The following is a 16,747-nucleotide window of genomic DNA, read 5'->3' as shown; positions in this document are numbered from 1 at the left end:
GACTCTTTGTTGCATGTTGAGGGATAGTTATATGATCCAGTTATGTTATTATTGTTGAGAGAACTTGCACTAGTGAAAGTATGAACCCTAGGCCTTGTTTCCTAGCATTGCAATACCGTTTACGCTCACTTTTATCACTTGCTACCTTGCTGTTTTTATATTTTCAGATTACAAAAACCTATATCTACCATCCATATTGCACTTGTATCACCATCTCTTCGCCGAACTAGTGCCCTTATACAATTTACCATTGTATTGGGTGTGTTGGGGACACAAGAGACTCTTTGTTATTTGGTTGCAGGGTTGTTTGAGAGAGACCATCTTCATCCTATGCCTCCCACGGATTGATAAACCTTAGGTCATTCACTTGAGGGAAATTTGCTACTGTCCTACAAACCTCTGCACTTGGAGGCCCAACAACGTCTACAAGAAGAAGGTTGTCTAGTAGACATCAAACTCTTTTCTGGCGCCGTTGCCGGGGAGGTGAGTGCTTGAAGGTATATCTTTAGATCTTGCAATCGAATCTTTTAGTTTCTTGTTTTATCACTAGTTTAGTCTATAAAAGTAAACTACAAAAAAATGGAATTAAGGGTGCCTCATATGCTTCATCTTTTTAATGTCTTTCGTGAAAATGATCGGAAGGAAAAAGTTGCTCAAGTACTTGAAGAAGAATTACATAGAATGCTTGGCATAGAATATGTGAATGATGAGCATGATTGCAATGTTGTTAGTATGAATTCTTTGAATACCCATGATGCTAATGATATGCAAAGCCACAAGCTTGGGGATGCTATGTTTGATGAAGATGATATGTTTTGTCCCCTAAGTTTTGATGAGCAAATTTATTATGATAATAGCATGCCTCCTATTTATGATGATTATATTGATGAAAGTGGGTTTGGAAGAGTGTCAACTTTAGGAAGTAATGATCCCACTATTTTGGAGGGTGTTGAATCTTATTGTGATAATTAGGAAACACTACTGGAATCAGCTAATTTGCCATCTGCCAGCTCTTTGCCGTCTGCTAGCTGACGGTAAAGAAGCTCTTTGCCATCAGCTACCCAAAAGCAGACGGCAAAGAAATGGCAGACGACAAAACAGGCCTTTGCCATCTGTCGGCTCTTTGCCGTCCGCTGGCTGACGGCAAAGAGAGAGGTGGCCCCCACCCCCCCGCCTGTTTAGAAAAACTTAACGCCCCACCTCTTTGCCCTCTGCTAGCAGACGGCAAAGAGAGATAAAGGCGGACGGCAAAGAGCAGACTAACTAACGGCCCCCACCCCCGCCCGTTACTCTCTCTTCTCTCCCTCTCTCCTCCCCGACGCGCCCCGCCACCAGATCCCACGTCCGCCGCCGCCGCCGCCGCCCGCCCCCGCCCCCCGCCGCCCGGTGCTGCCCTCGCCCCCGCACCCGCTTGGCACGTCGCCCCACCACCCCTCCGCCCCCACCCCACCCGTCAACGCCCCATCGCCCCGCCACCCGCCGCCGCCCCCGACGCCCCGTCGCCCCGCCACCCGCCGCCCGGCGCCGCCACCCGCCGCCCGGCGCCCCCCCGCCACCGCCCCCGCCGACCGTCCCATTGCTCCGGTGAGGGACTACTTCTTTTTTCTGTTTTTTCATTTTTTTTCTGTTTAATTGTTAGTGCTAGATTGTGTTAGTGTTAGTGTTAGAAAAGAATGAGAAGAAGTAGAAGTAGTAGAAGAAGTAGAAGAAGAAGAAAAGAGAAGAAGTAGAAAAAAGATGAAAAAAGAAAAAGAAGAAAAGAAGTAGAAGAAGAAGAAAGGAAGAAAAAAAAGAAGTACAAAAAAGATGTAAAAAGAAGAAGAAGAAAAGAAGTAGAAGAGGTAGAAGAAGAAGAAAGGAAGAAACGAAAAGAAGTAAAGAATTAGAAAAAAGATGAAAGAAGAAGAAGAAGAAAGGAAAGAAGAAGAAGAAGAAGAAGAAGAAGAGAAAGAAAGAAGAAGAAGGATAGAAGGAAACACCCCGACCCCTTGACCCCGACACCCCGACCCCCTAACCCCTGACCCCGACACCCCGACCCCGACCCCGACAAGACACCCCGACCCCCTGACCCCCTGACCCCGACACCCCGACTCCGACACCACACCCCGACACCCCGACCCCGACACGACACCCGACCCCCTGACCCCGACACCCCGACTCCGACACCACACCCCGACCCCGACACGACACCTCGACACCCGACCCCCTGACCCCCCAACCCCGACACCACACCCCGACACCCGACCCCGACTCCACCCCGACACCCGACCCCCTAACCCCCTGACCCCGACACGACACCCCGACCCCCCGACCCCGAAACAGCACCCTGACCCCGACACGGCACCCCGACCCCCGACACCTCCCGAAACGGTGTTCTTTGGCCTTGCAGAGGCCGATGGGATCATATATTTGTGAATTATTAGTTAGGTCATATATTTTTCGATTTTGTTATGAAAACATCATATATAATTGTGTTGATCGGGTAGATTTAAATGTGCAGTTGTTTCATCGCTGCGAGGTTTGGTGGTCGACGACCTCGCCGTGCGTTTGACGAGCTCTGCCCCTTCATCCGTGGGTGAGCACAAATGACATGTCCTCCTCCCCCGTTAATTATTTGCTCTGTTCCGGTGTTCGTGCCGATGAAACTTGATAGCTAGCTATATATGTGTCTTGAATCATCAGTATGCGTAACCAATATGTGTCTCCCATTCGAAAGCGTCATAGTTATAAATATGCATGCATTTGCATATTTATAACCTTGATTCTTTCGAATTGTCCAACGCTATCCATGGACAGCCCGAGTATGTTTAGATTGGGTTCGTTTTCCCATATGCTTTGCTCCGGATCTGACGCATAAGTTTTGTCAGTGCCTCCCCTGTTGTTCTCCGGGTACACATCCTCTCTGTTTATTACAGAGACGTGTATCAGGAGAACAGCGGGGAGGTGCTGCCGAAATTTTGCGTAGGATCCGGAGCATAGCATGGGAAAATGAACCCAATCTAAACATACTCGGGTGGGATTAGGACCTATCATTACCTATTAGAGTGTAGGTTGCATGGACGTAATAAGATTGACAAAGTAGATCAACTGATGAATATATACATGGTGAATTATATATATATATATTTGTTGTGTGTCTAGTAGCTCTGAAAGTCAAGATGAGTGATGGTGCGTGGATGTACACCGGTCACACTGGTCAGAACAAATGGAGCACTGAATGGTTCACAAAAACCAAGGGATATGTGCAAGCCACATTTGCAAATGGCCAGAGGAAAACCTGGTGCCCTTGTTTACGGTGCGGCAATTGGGAAAAGAGGACAGAGGCTGAAATGGGCAAACACCTGCAGAAGAGTGGTTTTAGGCCCGATTATACGGTGTGGACATTTCATGGTGAGTCTGCTCAACGTGACCGAGCTGAGGTGGATCGTCGTCGCACCGATGAGCATGGTACCGGGATGGAAAACATGGTGCAAGACTTCGATGATGCTCGGGATTCGGACGAGGAGATGGAGGAATCTGCAAAGGCCTTCAATGAAATGTTGGAGTCTTCAAAACGTCCGCTCCATGAGCACACTGAGCTTTGTCAGTTGGATGCCATCTCACAAGTAATGGCTCTGAAGGCTCAGTTCAACTTGGGCAAAGAATGCTACGATGCAATGATGACAGTATTTGGACGCTTTCTACCCAAAGGCCATGTAATGCCTGCAAACCTGTACCAGTCGGACAAAATCCTCCGTGCACTGAAGATGCCCTATGAGAAGATACATGCCTGTGAGAAAGGATGTGTCTTGTTTAGGCTTGACTATGCGGACTTGAACTATTGTCCCATTTGCAAGTCTTCCAGGTATGTTGTGGTAGACAACGGTATGGGTGAGAAGACACAGACCAAAATCCCCGTTAGTGTTCTTCGGTATATGCCAATCGTACCAAGACTTCAACGTCTTTTCATGGTCGAAGAGACGGCCAGACAGATGACATGGCACAAAACGGGCAAAAGAACCGAACTAGATGCAGATGGGAATCTGATGATCGTACACACATCGGATGGTGTTGCGTGGAAAAAGTTTGATGAATTACATGCTGACAAAGCGGCAGATCCGAGGCATCCTCGAGTCGGCATCAGCACGGATGGGTTCAGTGTGTTTGGTATGACGGCAGCCCAATACAGTTGTTGGCCCGTATTTGTCTTTCCACTCAATCTCCCCCCCCCCCCCCCCCGGACAGATTATGCAAAGAAAGAACATTTTCCTGACGTTGATAATTCTAGGGCCCAACTATCCGGGGAAAAATATGAATGTGTACATGCAGCCGCTTAAGGACGAATTGCAAGAAGCCTGGGATAATGGGTTCAAGACATACGACGCCTATAGCAAACGGAACTTCATAATGCGTGTATGGTACATGTACTCGACGCATGACTTGCCGGCGTATGCGCTATTCGTTGGCTGGTGTGTGCATGGAAGGTTCCCGTGCCCCACATGCAAGGGAGCTCTTGAGTTTCATTGGCTTCAGGCCGGTCGCAAGTTTTCTTGCTTCGACATGCATAGACAGTTCCTGAATTCTCGCCATAAGTTCAGGAAAGACAAGAAGAAGTTCATCAAAGGTAGAGTTGTCAAAAACTCTGCACCACCTGCATTGACAGGCCAACAGACCCTGGATCAGTTAAACGCTCTCGACCCAGATCCAGAGCGTCCAGGGTACTTCAAGGGGTATAATTCTAAGCACGCCTGGACTCACAAAACATGCTTATGGGATCTGCCTTACTTCAAAGACCTCCTTTGCCCACACAACATCGACGTGATGCACACTGAGAAGAATATCGCCGAGGCACTTTTTGGTACATTGTTCGGCATAGATGGGAAGTCAAAGGATAATACTAAGGCTAGAGTCGATCTGGAGGCGCTATGTGATAGGCCGTTACAAAACATGAAAGAACCGAAAGGAAAGCAGAACTGGACGAAGCCAAAGGCATGGTTCAATCTTGGAAGGCCAGCTATGAGGGAAATTATCTTGTGGGTGAAAATGCAGTTGATGTTCCCCGATGGGTATGCAGCGAATCTAAAGAGGGGAGCCAGTCTTGATAAATTGAAGATATTTGGTCTCAAGAGTCATGATTGGCACATATGGATTGAGCGGGTAATGCCGGTGATATTGCGTGGCTTCATCCCTGAGGATGAATGTCTAGTACTGGCAGAACTCAGCTATTTCTTCTGTGTTCTTTGTGCGAAAGAACTATCGCCTGGCGTGCTAGAAGAAATGGAAGAGTTGGCGCCGGAGTTGATCTGCAAGTTAGAGAAGATCTTTCCACCGGGCTTCTTTAATCCAATGCAGCATTTGATTTTGCATCTCCCGACCGAGGCAAGATTGGGGGGGCCATGCAAAATCGTTGGTGCTACCCAACTGAGAGGATGCAGAAGACGCTTCGACAAAAATGTAAAAATAAACGTAGAATTGAAGCATCGATGGCTGAGGCATTCATCACTGAGGAGGCGGCAAACTTTGTGACACCACACTACGAAGCCAAAAATCGTCATTTGCATAATCCGAAGCCTCGGTACAATGCTGACGACCCTAAAAAGGGTGGATCCAACCTCAGCCTATTCAAAGGGAATCTCGCACCAGCCAGTGTTTCAAATCCAGTATCTTTGGATAACGAAGAATGGAGGACCATTTCGTTGTATATCTTCAACAACCTGGTAGAAGTGCGGCCGTACATCGAGTAAGTTCTCGGTACATTGTTTCGCAACTTCTATTTCCTTTGAACTGCTCTTATTCCTGGATATTTCATACAGTCGATACGTCGCCTTATTCTCGTATGGAGCGGTGATCCAAAAGGATTCTGTCGAAGAGTATGAGCTTCTCGCAAAGCAAGGAGGCGGCTATCCCGGTTTCATCTCTTGGTTCAAACAAACGGTAATTTCTATTAGACAATTTCATTTCATTCGCTAATTTGTGCGTAATGCAACAATCCTTTCATATTAAACTTGTAGGCTAATTCAGAGTCTATGGACGCCGAATTGAGACAAGTCGCTAATGGTTTTGACTATAAGGTCCGTTCATTTGACAAATACGACATCAACGGGTATCGCTTTCGTACCTATGGCAAAGAGCTATCTATGGCCGACCGAAAGTCTACAAATTGTTGTGTATCTGCTATCGGCGAAGGAGGTACCGAGTATTATGGGAGAGTTGAAGCAATTTATGAACTTCTATTCTATGGTGAAAACCCACCGAATGTCGTAGTCTTCAAATGTTATTGGTTTCAGCCGAAGGAGACTAGAAGGACTCATGAACATATAGGGCTAGTTGAAATCAACCAAAGCACCCATTTAGATGTTCCTGATGTCTATATTATGGCTCAACAGGCGACCCAAGTATTCTATCTACCGTGGGCCTGCCAAACTAATCCAAATCTGAAAGGTTGGGATGTCGTTTATGAAGTGCCGCCACGTGCTAGACTATCTCCCCCAAAGGAAGAGGATTATGAACCTCACATTAACCCAGACACATATGAAGGAGAATTCTTCCAAGAGACACGTCTTTCCAAAAAGCGTTTCAAGAACCGCTATACTTCACCCCAAAACATTGAAGTAGACAGCGACAGTGAATCCGACATCACCCCAGAGGAGGAACAAGAAGAGCCGGAACAAGAAGAGGTTACTGCTGCGGATGACCTATCATTGCTTGACCGATTACGTCAAGGTGGCCTTCCACATGTTGATGCCACTGAACCCTATGAGCCTGTCATTGATTATAGTGATGATGATGATTATGCATTTATTGATGATACTGATCGAGATTATTAGTAGTGTCAGGTATTAAATTTTTTTATGTTGTACTTGATGATGATACACTTAAGTGATACACATATTATTATTCATGTCGGTCTTTTTTTATGTTGTACTAATTTCGTTTACTGTTTGTCATGGCAGGTGTTGAAAGATGGTGGGCGCTGGTCGGGAGCGCGCCAAGGCCCCTTCTTCGTCGGCGCGTGGTGTGAGGTCTTCCATTCCACACGCACCTCTCCGCCGAGCGTTGCTGGACAGTATGGCGACACCGTCGGGCCCTTCTTCATCGACCGCGGTGCCCAGCAGGGGACAAGGTAGGAAGAGAGGAGGTGGGGCACGTGGTCGCGGGAGAGGAGGTAGGGTGACTGCTACGGCGCCTTCCTCGCCGCCACCCCCAACTGTTTCACCCGAGCACGTGACTGCTAGGGTGGACTCGTCCGAGGAGGAGGCTACACGGACTCCGGTCCACGAGCCTCCGGTCCACGGGTCTTGGGCCCATGAGCCTCAGGTCGACGGGCCTTCGGCCCACGAGAGTTCGGCCCACGAGACCCCGGAGGAGCACACGTCTGGATGGGGTACCTGGCCGGATCAGCCCGAGGAGCCGAGTGGCCATGCTAATGATGGCGGGGAGCCGACTGATATTGAGGAGGAGGGGGGCACCGTCTACCAGTGTGGAGCTACACGGCTCCCGTCCGTGCCGGCGACCCGCGAGCAGAGGTGGTTGATTTTCCCTGATGGGGAGAGGTAAGTGCATTTAATATTTTTGTACCTTCTGCATTCACGTTTCTTCAAATAACTAATGTGTTGGCCTTGTCATGCTGCAGGGGTTGGGACCACCATCATAGTGTCCGCCGGCCCAACTCCGTCCTTGGAGTTCTTTGCCGGCAAAACTTCCCGGGGTTTGTCACGTTGCCTGGTGAGGGTCGGCTTCCAGAGCTTGTATTGAGCTGGGAGCACTACTTGGCTGCCCCGGCCCCGCCGGATGAGATTATCGACGGTGTCTTGTGCGACACGAGGGCAGACGTGGTGATCAGAAAGTTCTGGGTAATTTCTCCTTTACACATTTAAAAATCTTCAACTAGCTAGTTATTAATTATACTAATCAATATTGTCTCATTTGATTGCAGACATTCTACAGGTGTGAGGAGGGATACGAGGAGGACGCGGCACATGTTATCGAGAACGTCTGCAAGCGCCTACTACAGAACTTACGGCACGAGGCTCGGGTGCAGGCTGTTCGAGACTACTACGCCTTGCGTGGTATCAAGAAGACCAAGCCGGCGTGCCGTGATAAGTTCCTGAGTAAGGAGCAGTACATGAAGGTAATTCTTAAGGCCTTCTACCTAAGTTCCTTCATTTAGTAATTCTTAGCCGTAGCGCTCAAGTTTCTATTTGCTAACTTAGGCGCCTCCGAGATGGTGTGCGGATAGGATGGATTGTTGGGAGGTGTTGGTCAATGAGTGGTGCTCAAAAGAATGGCTAGCCCTCCACAACGAGGCCAAGGACAAACGTGCCCAAATGGAAGGTGTGCCACACCATCAAGGCAGCTCCAACTTATATCAGTTCGGGCGGAACTGGGTATGTGGTTTGCTTCATGATTCATGCAATTCATTCATCATGCTAGCTTGAGCCCTTTAATTACTAATTTACATTGTTTCTCTCTTTCAGGCACGCTACAATAAGGTGGATAAGGTGCCAGAGGTGTACGACCTGTATGCCATGGCCCACACTGCCTCTTTCAAGAAAGTCAAGGCATTCTCTCCGTCTGACCTCGATGATGCAAACAACTTCACCAACATCTCCTCCCACAACAAGCTCGTGAGATATAGAGATGACGGGAAGGCGAGGAAAGGGGAGGACTTTAACCCGAGCCAGGGTCCCATTGATCCAGAGCTGGTGATGATATCTGGTGGAATGAGGTCCCATGGCTCCATAGCCATTGGAGATGGACTTATCCGTTGTCCTAGCACTCTCCCGGAGATGAAGGCGCGCCAGTCGAGCTCCACTCCTGAGATAAGGCCTCGTGAACGGCCAGTCCAACTCGCCATCAAGGTTAGTGATACGTACTCAGCTATCTTTCTCCATTACATTGTGTGCGCTTCCATCAATGATTACAAATGGTCATGTGAGTGGTGTTGCAGGCTGCTATACAGAGTGAGAGAGATAGAACGGAGAAACTTCTGGCGGAGGCGGCGGAGAGGCATCGGGAGTTGGAGGAGAGGACGACAAAGATGTTGGAGGAGGAGAGGGCACGGAATGACATGCAGATTAGCCAAAACATTCATGTAGTGTTTCTTCTGCAGATTAGCCAAAACATTCATGTAGTGTTTGTCTCATTACTAACTAGTATGACTGAGTCGTCAAAACCAAATGTGCAGTCTGTGTGCGAGAAGACCGGTCAGACCGCTCCGCCGATGCCAGTGATTGCTCCTGGGACCACGGTGAGTTTAATTTGAATGGACATTACTTGCTAGTCTTAACATTTGAGTGTCATCATGCTAACAAGACATTGGAAATGATCTTTGGTGCAGCGTAACTCCAGACAAGCATCGCACGATCCTTCTCCAGCTACCGACACGAGCCAGCCCGCTCCTACACCTCCTGGATCATGGTAAGTTTATCTAGTGTTTTGCTTAACACATGCATAAAGACCTAGACTTAGCTTTATTTCCTCCAATGCTTACCATAATGACCTAGACTTAGCTTCTTCTCCTCCAAAATGACTTAATAAGCTTACTGACCTCCAAAACCATCCATTTTACCTAAGTTAGCTCTAAAACGATTTGTACTTAGCTTACTTATGTCAAAAATTGCGTAATTAGCTTAGTTAGCTCATAAACGATCCATTTTACCTAAGTTAGCTCTAAAATGACCCATTTTACCTTGGTTAGCTTATAAATGATCCAGTTCATCCAAGTTAGCTCAAAAATGACCATTTTACCTAGATTAGCTCCTAAATGATCCATTTTACCTACGTTAGCTTTAAAATGACCCATTTCACCTAGGTTAGCTCCAAAATGACCCATCTTACCTAGGTTATCTCATAAACGATCCATTTCAACTAATTTAGCTCATAAACGATCCATTTCACCAAGTTAGCTCAAAAACGATCCATTTCACCTAAATTAGCTCTTAAATGATCCATTTCACCTAAGTTAGCTCAAAAAGATCCATTTCAACTAAATTAGCTCATAAATGATCCATTTCACCTAAGTTAGCTCAAAAACGATCCATTTCAACTAAGTTAGCTCATAAATGATCCATTTCACCTACGTTAGCTAAAAACGATCCATTTCACCTTAGTTACCTAAAAAACGATCCATTTGACCTTAGTTAGCTCATAAACGACCCATTTCAACTAAGTTAGCTCATAAATGATCCATTTCACCTTAGCTAGCTCATAAACGACCCATTTCAACTTAGTTAGCTCATATATGATCCATTTCACGTAAGTTAGCTCATAAATGACATATACTTCTTGTTCTAGTCTTCTTCTTGTTCTACTCTTCTTGTTCTAGTCTTCTTCTTGTTCTACTCTTTTTGTTCTAGTCTTCTTATTCTAGTCACCTATTTCTAACTTTCTTATTTTGCCATTTTGCAGATTTCATTCACTTCATGGAAGCTAGCTTGCTATGGAGTGCTTGTTTATGTATGGATGGAACTTGCTTATGTATGAATGGATGGATGGAACTTGCTTATGTAATATGTATGGATGGAACTTGCTTATGTATGAATGGATGGAACTTGCTTATGTATGAATGGATGGAACTTATGTGCTGGATATATGTGATATGTTTGCTGTTAAATAGGCCTGTGAAATATATCTATATATGTCATATATATTTGCTGTGAAAATTGTTGGATTTAATAAAAACAGAAAAAAGAGCCAATATGCAGGCTCTTTGCCGTCTGCCACCGACGGCAACGGGCTCTTTGCTGTCAGCCGCAGACGGCAAAGAAGCCACGTGGCAGCCAACTGTGCTTCCTGGGAGCTGACCCATTTGGTCAGTTTGCCTACAGTGGCAGACGGCAAAGACACTAGAAAGTTTGCCGTCAGCGGCGGACGGCAAAGACACTAGAAAGTTTGCCTACAGTGGCAGACGGCAAAGACACTAGAAAGTTTGCCGTCAGCGGCGGACGGCAAAGGCCTGCCATTAGCCACTTAACGGACTGCCAGCGCAATTATTGCCGTCTACTCTCTTTGCCGTCCGCTGCAGACGGCGAAGGCCCTTTGCCGTCAGCCGCCCGAAAGCAAACGGCAAAGTAGCTCTTTACCGTAGCCTACTTTGCCGGAGCCTTTTGCTGTCCGCGGCTGACAGCAAAGGCCTTTGCCGTCCGCCGTTCATGCCTTTGCCGTCCGCCGTGGCAGACGGCAAAATAGCCGATTCCTGTAGTGAAAGTGGATTTGGAGAGGTCATGAGTTTATTTAGTAATGAATCCACTATTTCGGAAGAGTTTCCAATTGATTATGAGAACAAAGTTACTATCTATGATGATTATTATGATGACATGTATGCTATAAATATTAATGATAACCATGAAACTTGTCGTCATGATTTTAGCTTTCAATTGGATTATGCTTCACATGATAGTTATTTTGTTGAATTTGCTCCCACTATTCCGAATGAGAATAAATTTGCTTATGTGGAGAGTAGTAAAATTTCTATGCAAGTGCATCATTAGAATAATTCTTTATGTGATGGTTATATTGTTGAATTCATTCATGATGCTACTGAAAATTATTATGAGGGAGGAATATATGCTTGTAGAAATTGCAATAATATCAAGTTTCCTCTCTATGTGCTTAAATTTTTAAAGTTATGCTTGTTTTGCCTTCCTATGCTAGTTGATTATTGTTCCCATAAGTTGTTTGCTCACAGAATCCCTATGAATAGGAAGTGGGTTAGACTTAAATGTGTTAGTAATATTCTTCATGATGGTCTCTTTATGTTTCAATTCTTATCATTTATGTGAGCATCATTGAAATCATCATCCCTAGCTAGGGGCGTTAAACGTTAGCGCTTGTTGGGAGGCAACCCAATTTTATTTTTGTTTCTTGCTTTTTGGTTCTGTTTAGTAATAAATAATTCATCTAGCCTCTGGTTAGATGTGGTTTTATGTTTTAATTAGTGTTTGTGCCAAGTAGAACCTTTGGGAAGACTTGGGTGAAGTCTTTATGATCTTGCTGTAAAAAACAGAAACTTTAGCGCTCACAAGATTAGATAAAACTTTTTACTGGAGAGTGCTATTTAGTTGATTATTTTTGCAGATGATTAATAGACAAATTCCTCACGTCCAGCAATTTATTTCAGAATTTTTGGAGTTCCAGAAGTATACGTTTGATACAGATTACTACAGACTGTTCTGTTTTTGATAGATTCTGTTTTCTATGTGTTGTTTGCTTATTTTGAAGAATCTATGAGTAGTTTCGGAGGGTATGGACCATAGAGAAGTTGAAATACAGTAGATATTACACCAATATGAATTTAGAATGAGTTCACAATAGTACCTAAGTGGTGATTTATTTTCTTATACTAACGGAGCTTACGAGTTTTCTGTTGAGTTTTGTGTTGTGAAGTTTTCAAGTTTTGGGTAAAGATTCGATGGACTATGGAATAAGGAGTGGCAAGAGCCTAAGCTTGGGGATGCCCAAGGCACCCCAAGGTAATATTCAATGACAACCAAGAGCCTAAGCTTGGGGATGCCCCGGATGGCATCCCCTCTTTCGTCTTCGTTCATCGGTAACTTTACTTGGAGCTATATTTTTATTCACCACATGATATGTGTTTTGCTTGGATAATCATTTTATTTTGTTAGTATTTGCTTTCTTTTATTTAGAATAATGTTTTGCATCTCTAGTTTCAATAAAAATGTCAAGGATAGCTTTTACCATGCTTATTTTGCAAGTATACATGTTGCTGTTTCAAAACAGAAAGTTTACCGCTGTTGCAAAAATTCCCTAGAAAAGTCAGAATGTGATAAAATGTTGAATTTTTTTGCATAATAAGCTCTGATAAATTTACTACAGTGGGAATTTATTTCATAATTTTTGTATCTAGGGAAGTATGGATCTTGCTGCATTCTTTACAGACTGTCCTGTTTAGGCAGATTGCTGTTATGTTTGCATTGTTTGCATATGTTTGCTTGTTTAATGATTCTATTTGAGGATAGGACTATTAAATATGCAGAGGCATTTAGTATGCAATGTTGAATAATAATTTTAGTGATTTGCTACAGTAGAGTGTGATAAGGTTTTTGCATTGGTTTATACTAACTTATCTCACGAGTCCTTGTTGAGTTTTGTGTGGATGAAGCTCTTGGGATTTAGGGAGACCGTGATATGAGAGGAATTAAGGAGACACAAAAGCTCAAGCTTGGGGATGCCCAAGGAATCCCAAGATAATATTTCAAGAAGTCTCAAGCGGCTAAGCTTAGGGATGCCCCGGTAGGCATCCCACCTTTCTTCTTCAACAACTACCGGTTAGTTTCGGTTGATCCTAAGTTTTTGCTTCTTCACGTGATGTTTACTATCCTTGAAGTGTCGTTTTATTTTGTTTTGCTCGCTGTTTGAATAAATCCCAAGATCTGAAGTTATTAAATGTTAGAGATTCTTCACATAGTTACATAATTATTCGACTACTCATTGATCTTCACTTATATCTTTTGGAGTAGTTTGTCGTTTGCTCTAGTGCTTCACTTATATCTTTTAGAGCACGGATGTACTTTTATTTTGAAGAAATAGATGAAATCTCATGATTCACTTATATTATTTTGAGAGTCCTAAACAGCATGGGAATTTGCTTTGGTTATGAAACTAGTCCTAATATGATAGGCATCCAAGATGGGTATAATAAAACCTTTCATATAAGTGCATTGAATACTATGTGAAGTTTGATTCCTTATGATTGTTTTGAGATATGAGGATGGTAATATTAGAGTCATGCTAGTGAGTAGTTGTGAATTTGAGAGATACTTGTGTTAAAGTTTGTGATTCCCGTAGCATGCACGTTTGGTGAACCGTTATGTGATGAAGTCGGAGCATGATTTATTTCTTGATTGTCTTCCTTATGAGTGGCGGTCGGGGACGAGCGATGGTCTTTTCCTAACAATCTATCCCCCTAGGAGCATGCGCGTAGTACTTCGTTTCGATAACTAATAGATTTTTGCAATAAGTATGTGAGTTCTTTATGACTAATGTTGAGTCCATGGATTATACGCACTCTCACCCTTCCACGATTGCTAGCCTCTCTAATACCGCGCACCTTTCGCCGGTATCATACACCCACCATATACCTTCCTCAAAACAGCCACCATACCTACCTATTATGGCATTTCCATAGCCATTCCGAGATATATTGCCATGCAACTTTCCACCGTTCCGTTTACTATGACACGCTCCATCATTGTCATATTGCTTTGCATGATCATGTAGTTGACATCGTATTTGTGGCAAAGCCACCTTCATAATTCTTTCATACATGTCACTCATGAGTCATTGCACATCCTGGTACACCGCCAGAGGCATTCACATAGAGTCATATTTGTTCTAAGTATTGAGTTGTAATTCTTGAGTTGTAAGTAAATAAAAGTGTGATGATCATCATTATTAGAGCATTGTCCCATGTGAGGAAAGGATGATGAGACTATGATTCCCCCACAAGTCGGGATGAGATTCCAGACTAAATAAAAAAAGAGGCCATAAAAAAAGAGAAAAAGGCCCAAACAAAAAAATAGAGAAAAAGAGAGAAGGGGCAATGCTACTATCCTTTTACCACACTTGTGCTTCAAAGAAGCACCATGATCTTCATGATAGAGAGTCTCCTATGTTGTCATTTTCATATACTAGTGGGAATTTTACATTATAGAACTTGGCTTGTATATTCCAATGACGGGCTTTCTCAAAAATGCCCTAGGTCTTCGTGAGCAAGCGAGTTGGATGCACACCCACTTAGTTTATTTTGTTGAGCTTTCATACACTTCTAGCTCTAGTGCATCCGTTGCATGGCAATCCTTACTCACTCACATTGACATCTAGTGATGGGCATCTCCATAGCCCATTGATACGCCTAGTTGATGTGAGACTATCTTCTCCTTTTTTGTCTTCTCCACAACCACCATTCTATTCCACCTATAGTGCTATGTCCATGGCTCATGCTCATGTATTGCGTGAAGATTGAAAAAGTTTGAGAACATCAAAAGTATGAAACAATTGCTTGGCTTGTCATCGGGGTTGTGCATGATTTAAATATTTTGTGTGATGAAGATAGAGCATAGCCAGACTATATGATTTTGTAGGGATAGCTTGCTTTGACCATGTTATTTTGAGAAGACATGATTGCTTTGTTAGTATGCTTGAAGTATTATTGCTTTCATGTCAATATTAAACTTTTGTTTTGAATCTTATGGATTTGAATATTCTTGCCACAATAGAGAAGATTATGTTAGGTAGCATTCCACATCAAAAAATTTGTTTTTATCATTTACCTACTCGAGGACGAGCAGGCATTAAGCTTGGGGATGCTTGATACGTCTCCAATGTATCTATAATTTTTGATTGTTCCATGCTATGATATTATCCTTTTTGGATGTATATGGGCTTTATTATACACTTTTATATTATTTTTGGGACTAACCTATTAACCAGAGGCCCAGCCCAAAATGTTGTTTTCTTGCCTATTTCAGTGTTTCGAAGAAAAGGAATATCAAACGGAGTCCAAACGGAATGAAACCTTCGGGAGAGTTATTTTTGGAACGGAAGCAATCCAGGAGACTTGGAGTAGACGTCAGGGAAGCTTCGAGGAAGCCATGAGGCAGGGAGGCGCGCCTGCCCCCTGGACGCGCCCCCCACCCTCGTGGGCCCCTCGTGGCTCCCCTGACCGACTTCTTTCGCCTATATATGTCCATATACCCTAAAAACATCGGGGAACATAATAGATCGGGAGTTCCGTCGCCGCAAGCCTCTGTAGCCACCAAAAACCAATCGGACCCTGTTCCGGCACCCTGCCGGAGGGGTGATCCCTCACCGGTGGCCATCTTCATCATCCCGGCGCTCTCCATGACGAGGAGGGAGTACTTCACCCTCGGGGCTGAGGGTATGTACAAGTAGCTATGTGTTTGATCTCTCTCTCTCTCTCGTGTTCTTGAGGTGGTACGATCTTGATGTATCGCGAGCTTTGCTATTATAGTTGGATCTTATGATGTTTCTCCCCCCTACTCTCTTGTAATGGATTGAGTTTTCCCTTTGAAGTTATCTTATCGGATTGAGTCTTTAAGGATTTGAGAACACTTGATGTATGTCTTGCATGTGCTTATTTGTGGTGACAATGGGATATCACGTGATTCACTTGATGTATGTTTTGGTGATCAACTTGCGGGTTCCGTGACCTCGTGAACTTATGCATAGGGGTTGGCACACGTTTTCGTCTTGACTCTCCGGTAGAAACTTTGGGGCACTCTTTGAAGTACTTTGTGTTGGATTGAATAGATGAATCTGAGATTGCGTGATGCATATCGTATAATCATACACACAGATACTTGAGGTGACATTGGAGTATCTAGGTGACATTAGGGTTTTGGTTGATATGTGTCTTAAGGTGTTATTCTAGTACGAACTCTTGAATAGATCGATCCGAAAGAATAACTTTGAGGTGGTTTCATACCCTACAATAATCTCTTCGTTTGTTCTCCACTATTAGTGACTTTGGAGTGACTCTTTGTTGCATGTTGAGGGATAGTTATATGATCCAGTTATGTTATTATTGTTGAGAGAACTTGCACTAGTGAAAGTATGAACCCTAGGCCTTGTTTCCTAGCATTGAAATGCCGTTTACGCTCACTTTTATCACTTGCTACCTTGCTGTTTTTATATTTTCAGATTACAAATACCTATATCTACCATCCATATTGCACTTGTATCACCATCTCTTCGCCGAACTAGTGCACCTATACAATTTACCATT

The sequence above is a fragment of the Aegilops tauschii genome, chromosome 6 (genome assembly GCF_002575655.3).
Source record: "Aegilops tauschii subsp. strangulata cultivar AL8/78 chromosome 6, Aet v6.0, whole genome shotgun sequence".
NCBI lineage: Eukaryota > Viridiplantae > Streptophyta > Magnoliopsida > Poales > Poaceae > Aegilops > Aegilops tauschii.
The sequence above is the reverse complement of the archived record's forward strand: the minus strand, read 5'-3'. Positions refer to the sequence as shown.